Source organism: Oncorhynchus masou, unplaced genomic scaffold (assembly GCF_036934945.1).
Source record: "Oncorhynchus masou masou isolate Uvic2021 unplaced genomic scaffold, UVic_Omas_1.1 unplaced_scaffold_1999, whole genome shotgun sequence".
Classification (NCBI taxonomy): Eukaryota; Metazoa; Chordata; class Actinopteri; order Salmoniformes; family Salmonidae; genus Oncorhynchus; species Oncorhynchus masou.
In genome coordinates, this window is record NW_027008489.1 from 3420 (window position 1) to 12500 (window position 9081).

Here is a 9081-nt window from a genome sequence, read left to right on the forward strand (position 1 = left end):
AGTGTATCCACGACACAGCTGATTGGCCAGCGTTACCGAGTGTATCCACTACACAGCTGATTGGCCAGCGTTACCGAGTGTATCCACGACACAGCTGATTGGCCAGCGTTACCGTGTGTATCCACGACACAGCTGATTGGCTGATGGCGTTACCGAGTGTATCCACGACACAGCTGATTGGCTGATGGCGTTACGAGTGTATCCACTACACAGCTGATTGGCTGATGGCGTTACAGTGTATCCACTACACAGCTGATTGGCTGATGGCGTTACCGAGTGTATCCACTACACAGCTGATTGGCTGATGGCGTTACACCACGACACAGCTGATTGGCTGATGGCGTTACCGAGTGTATCCACGACACAGCTGATTGGCTGATGGCGTTACCGAGTGTATCCACTACACAGCTGATTGGCTGATGGCGTTACCGAGTGTATCCACTACACAGCTGATTGGCTGATGGCGTTACCGAGTGTATCCACGACACAGCTGATTGGCTGATGGCGTTACCGAGTGTATCCACGACACAGCTGATTGGCTGATGGCGTTACCGAGTGTATCCACTACACAGCTGATTGGCTGATGGCGTTACCGAGTGTATCCACTACACAGCTGATTGGCCAGCGTTACCGTGTGTATCCACGACACAGCTGATTGGCTGATGGCGTTACCGAGTGTATCCACGACACAGCTGATTGGCTGATTGGCCAGCGTTACCGAGTGTTGATTTGTCAGTGCAACATTTCTGGTGTTTCTCTCTTGGTGGAGACAAGAAGGTTGATTTACATTTTTCCTCATCAAAGCCAGTTCTTCTGCTTTTAAAAAATTACTCTCCTCTAATTTGGGACTGATTTTGACCTGGGTGCAGTTAATTATTAAGTAGAAAACCAGCAGTACTCTGTACTTATAAAAATATTAATAACAATGATAATAGTGATCAGGTAGAGCAGAAAACCAGCAGCAATTCTCATGACCGTAGGAACCCTCATCCCATTTTAATTCCGCTTTGATCAAACTTTATATATATATATATTTTTTTTTTAAACTCTGTTTTTGAATCTGAGCCGGTGATAACGCCACTTTGTTTTATAGTGGAGTCGGTACGCAGTCCCACCCCCCCTAAATAAATAAAATAAATTGGCCCGGCCCAAGTCAAGCAGTGGCTACCTGCGACAGGGCGTAAGGAGCTGCTATCCGTCACCGTGGGAACGACGTGCGATCGGTTCTGATCACACGTAATTGTATCAGCGTTGATTTGATGTGTCTGTGTTGTTTTTTTGTTGATGTAGAATGATGTTTTATTTGAGGTATTTTGTGTTTCCCCTCATTGTTTGACGCGTTACGGTTTTGATCCGTGTCTCGTAGTGTTACTACGCAGTAAGTATACAGGTTATTAGTAACTCTATGTATTAAGTTTCCTTATATAGCCTCCACACTGACTCTGTACCGTAACACCCTGTATATAGCTTCCACACTAACTCTGTACTGTAATACCCTGTATATAGCCTCCACACTGACTCTGTACCGTAATACCCTGTATATAGCCTCCACACTGACTCTGTACCGTAATACCCTGTATATAGCCTCCACACTGACTCTGTACCGTAACACCCTGTATATAGCCTCCACACTGACTCTGTACCGTAATACCCTGTATATAGCCTCCACACTGACCCTGTACCGTAATACCCTGTATATAGCCTCCACATTGACTCTGTACCGTAATACCCTGTATATAGCCTCCACACTGACTCTGTACCATAACACCCTGTATATAGCCTCCACACTGACTCTGTACCGTAATACCCTGTATATAGCCTCCACACTGACTCTGTACCGTAATACCCTGTATATAGCCTCCACACTGACTCTGTACCGTAATACCCTGTATATAGCCTCCACACTGACTCTGTACCGTAATACCCTGTATATAGCCTCCACACTGACTCTGTACCGTAACACCCTGTATATAGCCTCCACACTGACTCTGTACCGTAACACCCTGTATATAGCCTCCACACTGACTCTGTACCGTAATACCCTGTATATAGCCTCCACACTGACTCTGTACCGTAATACCCTGTATATAGCCTCCACATTGACTCTGTACCGTAATACCCTGTATATAGCCTCCACACTGACTCTGTACCGTAATACCCTGTATATAGCCTCCACATTGACTCTGTACCGTAATACCCTGTATATAGCCTCCACACTGACTCTGTACCGTAACACCCTGTATATAGCCTCCACATTGACTCTGTACCGTAATACCCTGTATATAGCCTCCACATTGACTCTGTACCGTAACACACTGTATATAGCCTCCACATTGACTCTGTACCGTAACACACTGTATATAGCCTCCACATTGACTCTGTACCATAATACCCTGTATATAGCCTCCACATTGACTCTGTACCGTAATACCCTGTATATAGCCTCCACACTGACTCTGTACCGTAATACCCTGTATATAGCCTCCACATTGACTCTGTACCGTAATACCCTGTATATACATTTACATTTACATTTAAGTCATTTAGCAGATGCTCTTATCCATATAGCCTCCACACTGACTCTGTACCGTAATATTGTTAGTCTTATTGTGTTACTTATTATAATTACTTTATATTTTAGTCTATTTGGTAAATATATTTTCTTAACTCTTCTTTGAACTGCTCTGTTCGTTAAGGTCTTGTAAAGTAAAGCATTTTCACGAAAAAAGTCTACACTTGTTGTTGACAAATATAGTTTAATTTGATTTCTCTTTCAACAGCCACGATACAAGATCTGTTACATAGATTATTTTAGTTTTTAAGTGACTATTTTAAATTGTCAAAGTCCTACTAACTTGGAATAGAAAAAAGCTTTTACTCTTAATTTATGTATTTATTCATGTAGTATTTAAATGATGATTCGAATGATTAAAACAGGTCGATGTGATTCGCTATGTGTATGTCGCTATGTCAGTTCCCAAACCCCGCCCCTCCCCTCCCCTTTTCTTTGACCCAGAGAAGAAGAACATTTTACTAACCAAGGAGGACGAAAATAAAAAAATCTATTGTGTTCAATACAACTCTGTCTTTATCCTCCCTGTGGAACAATTAGTTACGGAGTGAGATGACAGGAGGAGTAGGAGGAGGACAAGGAGAGAGACGTAGAGAGAGAGAGAGGGAGGGAGAGAGAGAGAGGGAGAGGGAGAGGGAGAGAGAGAGGGAGAGGGAGAGAGAGAGAGACAGAGAGAGAGGAAGAGAGAGAGAGAGAGAGAGAGAGAGAGCTAGGGAGAGAGAGAGAGAGAGAGAGAGAGAGAGAGAGAGAGAGAGAGAGAGAGAGAGAGAGAGAGAGAGGAGAGAGGGAGAGAGGGAGAGAGAGAGAGAGAGAGGAGGGAGGAGTTTCAGAAAGAGGGGGAGGGATATCAGAAGAGGGAGGAGTTTCAGACAGAGGGGGAGGGATATCAGAAGAGGGAGGAGTTTCAGACAGAGGGGGAGGGATATCAGAAGAGGAAGGAGTTTCAGAAAGAGGGGGAGGGATATCAGAAGAGGGAGGAGTTTCAGAAAGAGGGGGAGGGATATCAGAAGAGGGAGGAGTTTCAGAAAGAGGGGGAGGGATATCAGAAGAGGGAGGTATATAAGAAAAACGGGAGACGACTGAAGAAGAGAGAGCTCAGCTGTTTTCCTTCTTTCTTATATATAGCAGAAGAGAGAAGGGAGAGGACAGAGGACAGAGGACAGAGGAAAAGAGGACAGAGGAAAGAGGACAGAGGAAAGAGGACAGAGGATAGAGGACAGAGTAAGGTGTATCATCCAGTTGTTCCCTAAAGGCCTCCGTCCACCGAGGACATCACAATGAAACGGGAACCATTAGAGTCCATGGAGACAAGACACAGTACATACTGCTGGAGAGTCTAATTTGTCTACAATAGGTTGTCAATGAAGACCATTTCCTTGGTCCGTGTGCATATAGTATGGTTACACACACACACACACACACACACACACACACACACACACACACACACACACACACACACACACACACACACACACACACACACACACACACACACACACACACACACACACACACACACACACACACACACACATTCAGACACACATACACAGGAGATCAGGCCAGAAGAAGGCCAGAAGGTGAACTAAGGGAGATAGAGAGAGAGAGAGAGAGAGAGAGAGAGAGAGGAGAGAGAGAGGGAGGGAGGGAGGAGAGAGACACAGGAGAGCAGGCAGGAAGGGGAACTAAGAGAGAGAGAGAGAGAGAGAGAGAGAGAGAGAGAGAGAGAGAGAGAGAGAGAGAGACAGAGGGAGAGACAGAGAGAGAGAGGCAGAGAGAGAGAGAGAGAGAGAGAGAGAGAGAGAGAGAGAGAGAGAGAGAGAGAGAGAGGCAGAGAGAGAGGCAGAGAGACAGAGAGAGGAGAGAGACACAGGAGAGCAGGCCGGAAGGGGAACTGTGGAGAGACAAGATCTGCTCCGTCAGGTTACGTAAGAGAGTGACACACAGCACACCCTGAAAGAGAGGGAGGAGAGGAGAGAAGAGACAGAGAGAGAGAGACAGAGAGAGACAGAGAGAGAAAGAGAGAGAGAGAGACAGAGACAGACAGAGAGACAGACAGAGAGAGAGACAGAGAGAGAGAGAGAGAAAGAGAGAGAGATAAAGAGGGAGAGACAGAGAGAGAGAGAGAGAGAGAGATAGAGAGGGAGAGACAGAGGGAGAGAGGCAGAGAGACAGACAGATAGACAGATAGGGAGGTCCTTTACTCTGAGGCTGTTTACTCTGAGGCTGTTTGCTCTAAGGTTCTTTACTCTGAGGCTGTTTACTCTGAGGCTGTTTACTCTGAGGTCGTTTACTCTAAGGTTGTTTACTCTGAGGTCCTTTACTCTAAGGCTGTTTACTCTAAGCCTGTCTACTCTAAGGTCCTTTACTCTAAGGTTGTTTACTCTGAGGCTGTTTACTCTGAGGCTGTTTACTCTGAGGCTGTTTACCCTGAGGCTGTTTACTCTAAGGCTGTTTACTCTAAGGCTGTTTACTCTGAGGCTGTTTACCCTGAGGCTGTTTACTCTAAGGCTGTTTACTCTAAGGCTGCTTACTCTGAGGCTGCTTACTCTGAGGCTGTTTACTCTGAGGCTGTTTACTCTAAGGCTGTTTACTCTAAGGTCCTTTACTCTAACGCTGTTTACTCTAAGGCTGTTTACTCTAAGGCTGTTTACTCTGAGGCTGTTTACTCTGAGGCTGTTTACTCTGAGGTCCTTTACTCTGAGGTCCTTTACTCTAAGGCTGTTTACTCTGAGGCTGTTTACTCTAAGGTTGTTTACTCTGAGGTCCTTTACTCTGAGGTCCTTTACTCTGAGGCTGTTTACTCTGAGGTCCTTTACTCTAAGGCTGTTTACTCTAAGGCTGTTTACTCTGAGGTCCTTTACTCTAAGGTTGTTTACTCTGAGGCTGTTTACTCTGAGGCTGTTTACTCTGAGGCTGTTTACCCTGAGGCTGTTTACTCTAAGGCTGTTTACTCTAAGGCTGTTTACTCTGAGGCTGCTTACTCTGAGGCTGTTTACTCTGAGGCTGTTTACTCTAAGGCTGTTTACTCTAAGGTCTTTTACTCTAACGCTGTTTACTCTAAGGCTGTTTACTCTAAGGCTGTTTACTCTGAGGCTGTTTACTCTGAGGCTGTTTACTCTAAGGTCCTTTACTCTAAGGCTGTTTACTCTGAGGCTGTTTACTCTGAGGCTGTTTACTCTGAGGTCCTTTACTCTGAGGTCCTTTACTCTAAGGCTGTTTACTCTGAGGCTGTTTACTCTGAGGTCCTTTATTCTGAGGTCCTTTACTCTAAGGCTGTTTACTCTGAGGCTGTTTACTCTAAGGTTGTTTACTCTGAGGTCCTTTACTCTGAGGTCCTTTACTCTGAGGCTGTTTACTCTGAGGTCCTTTACTCTAAAGCTGTTTACTCTAAGGCTGTTTACTCTGAGGTCCTTTACTCTAAGGTTGTTTACTCTAAGACTCTTTACTCTGAGGCTGTTTACTCTAAGGTCCTTTACTCTAAGGTTGTTTACTCTGAGGTCCTTTACTCTAAGGCTGTTTACTCTAAGGCTGTTTACTCTAAGGTCCTTTACTCTAAGGCTGTTTACTCTAAGGTCCTTTACTCTGAGGCTGTTTACTTTGTGGTCCTTTACTCTAAGGTTGTTTACTCTGAGGCTGTTTACTCTGAGGCTGTTTACTCTGAGGCTGTTTACTCTGAGGTCCTTTACTCTGAGGTCCTTTACTCTAAGGCTGTTTACTCTGAGGCTGTTTACTCTAAGGTTGTTTACTCTGAGGTCCTTTACTCTGAGGCTGTTTACTCTAAGGTTGTTTACTCTGAGGTCCTTTACTCTGAGGTCCTTTACTCTGAGGCTGTTTACTCTGAGGTCCTTTACTCTAAGGCTGTTTACTCTAAGGCTGTTTACTCTGAGGTCCTTTACTCTAAGGTTGTTTACTCTAAGACTGTTTACTCTGAGGCTGTTTACTCTAAGGTCCTTTACTCTAAGGTTGTTTACGCTGAGGCTGTTTACTCTGAGGCTGTTTACTCTGAGGTCCTTTACTCTGAGGTCCTTTACTCTAAGGCTGTTTACTCTGAGGCTGTTTACTCTAAGGTTGTTTACTCTGAGGTCCTTTACTCTGAGGTCCTTTACTCTGAGGCTGTTTACTCTGAGGTCCTTTACTCTAAGGCTGTTTACTCTAAGGCTGTTTACTCTAAGACTGTTTACTCTGAGGCTGTTTACTCTGAGGTCCTTTACTCTGAGGCTGTTTACTCTAAGGTCCTTTACTCTGAGGTCCTTTACTCTAACGCTGTTTACTCTGAGGCTGTTTACTCTGAGGCTGTTTACTCTGAGGCTGTTTACTCTGAGGCTGTTTACTCTAAGGCTGTTTACTCTGAGGCTGTTTACTCTGAGGTCCTTTACTCTGAGGTCCTTTACTCTAAGGCTGTTTACTCTGAGGCTGTTTACTCTGAGGTCCTTTACTCTGAGGTCCTTTACTCTAAGGCTGTTTACTCTAAGGCTGTTTACTCTGAGGCTGTTTACTCTGAGGTCCTTTACTCTGAGGCTGTTTACTCTGAGGTCCTTTACTCTAAGGCTGTTTACTCTGAGGTCCTTTACTCTGAGGCTGTTTACTCTAAGGCTGTTTACTCTGAGGCTGTTTACTCTGAGGTCCTTTACTCTGAGGTCCTTTACTCTAAGGCTGTTTACTCTGAGGCTGTTTACTCTGAGGTCCTTTACTCTGAGGTCCTTTACTCTAAGGCTGTTTACTCTGAGGCTGTTTACTCTGAGGTCCTTTACTCTGAGGTCCTTTACTCTAAGGCTGTTTACTCTGAGGCTGTTTACTCTAAGGTTGTTTACTCTGAGGTCCTTTACTCTGAGGTCCTTTACTCTGAGGCTGTTTACTCTGAGGTCCTTTACTCTAAGGCTGTTTACTCTAAGGCTGTTTACTCTGAGGTCCTTTACTCTAAGGTTGTTTACTCTAAGACTGTTTACTCTGAGGCTGTTTACTCTAAGGTCCTTTACTCTAAGGTTGTTTACTCTGAGGTCCTTTACTCTAAGGCTGTTTACTCTAAGGCTGTTTACTCTAAGGTCCTTTACTCTAAGGTTGTTTACTCTGAGGCTGTTTACTCTGAGGCTGTTTACTCTGAGGCTGTTTACTCTGAGGTCCTTTACTCTGAGGTCCTTTACTCTAAGGCTGTTTACTCTGAGGCTGTTTACTCTAAGGTTGTTTACTCTGAGGTCCTTTACTCTGAGGTCCTTTACTCTGAGGCTGTTTACTCTGAGGTCCTTTACTCTAAGGCTGTTTACTCTAAGGCTGTTTACTCTGAGGTCCTTTACTCTAAGGTTGTTTACTCTAAGACTGTTTACTCTGAGGCTGTTTACTCTAAGGTCCTTTACTCTAAGGTTGTTTACTCTGAGGCTGTTTACTCTGAGGCTGTTTACTCTGAGGTCCTTTACTCTGAGGTCCTTTACTCTAAGGCTGTTTACTCTGAGGCTGTTTACTCTAAGGTTGTTTACTCTGAGGTCCTTTACTCTGAGGTTCTTTACTCTGAGGCTGTTTACTCTGAGGTCCTTTACTCTAAGGCTGTTTACTCTGAGGCTGTTTACTCTGAGGTCCTTTACTCTGAGGCTGTTTACTCTAAGGTCCTTTACTCTGAGGTCCTTTACTCTAACGCTGTTTACTCTGAGGCTGTTTACTCTGAGGCTGTTTACTCTGAGGCTGTTTACTCTGAGGCTGTTTACTCTGAGGTCCTTTACTCTGAGGCTGTTTACTCTAAGGCTGTTTACTCTGAGGTCCTTTACTCTGAGGCTGTTTACTCTGAGGTCCTTTACTCTAAGGCTGTTTACTCTGAGGTCCTTTACTCTGAGGCTGTTTACTCTGAGGCTGTTTACTCTGAGGTCCTTTACTCTGAGGTCCTTTACTCTAAGGCTGTTTACTCTGAGGCTGTTTACTCTGAGGTCCTTTACTCTGAGGTCCTTTACTCTAAGGCTGTTTACTCTAAGGCTGTTTACTCTGAGTCTGTTTACTCTGAGGTCCTTTACTCTGAGGCTGTTTACTCTGAGGTCCTTTACTCTAAGGCTGTTTACTCTGAGGTCCTTTACTCTGAGGCTGTTTACTCTAAGGCTGTTTACTCTGAGGCTGTTTACTCTGAGGTCCTTTACTCTGAGGTCCTTTACTCTGAGGCTGTTTACTCTGAGGCTGTTTACTCTGAGGTCCTTTACTCTGAGGTCCTTTACTCTAAGGCTGTTTACTCTAAGGCTGTTTACTCTGAGGCTGTTTACTCTGAGGTCCTTTACTCTGAGGTCCTTTACTCTAAGGCTGTTTACTCTGAGGTCCTTTACTCTGAGGCTGTTTACTCTAAGGCTGTTTACTCTGAGGCTGTTTACTCTGAGGTCCTTTACTCTAAGGCTGTTTACTCTGAGGCTGTTTACTCTGAGGTCCTTTACTCTGAGGTCCTTTACTCTAAGGCTGTTTACTCTAAGGCTGTTTACTCTGAGGCTGTTTACTCTGAGGTCCTTTACTCTGAGGTCCTTTACTCTAAGGCTGTT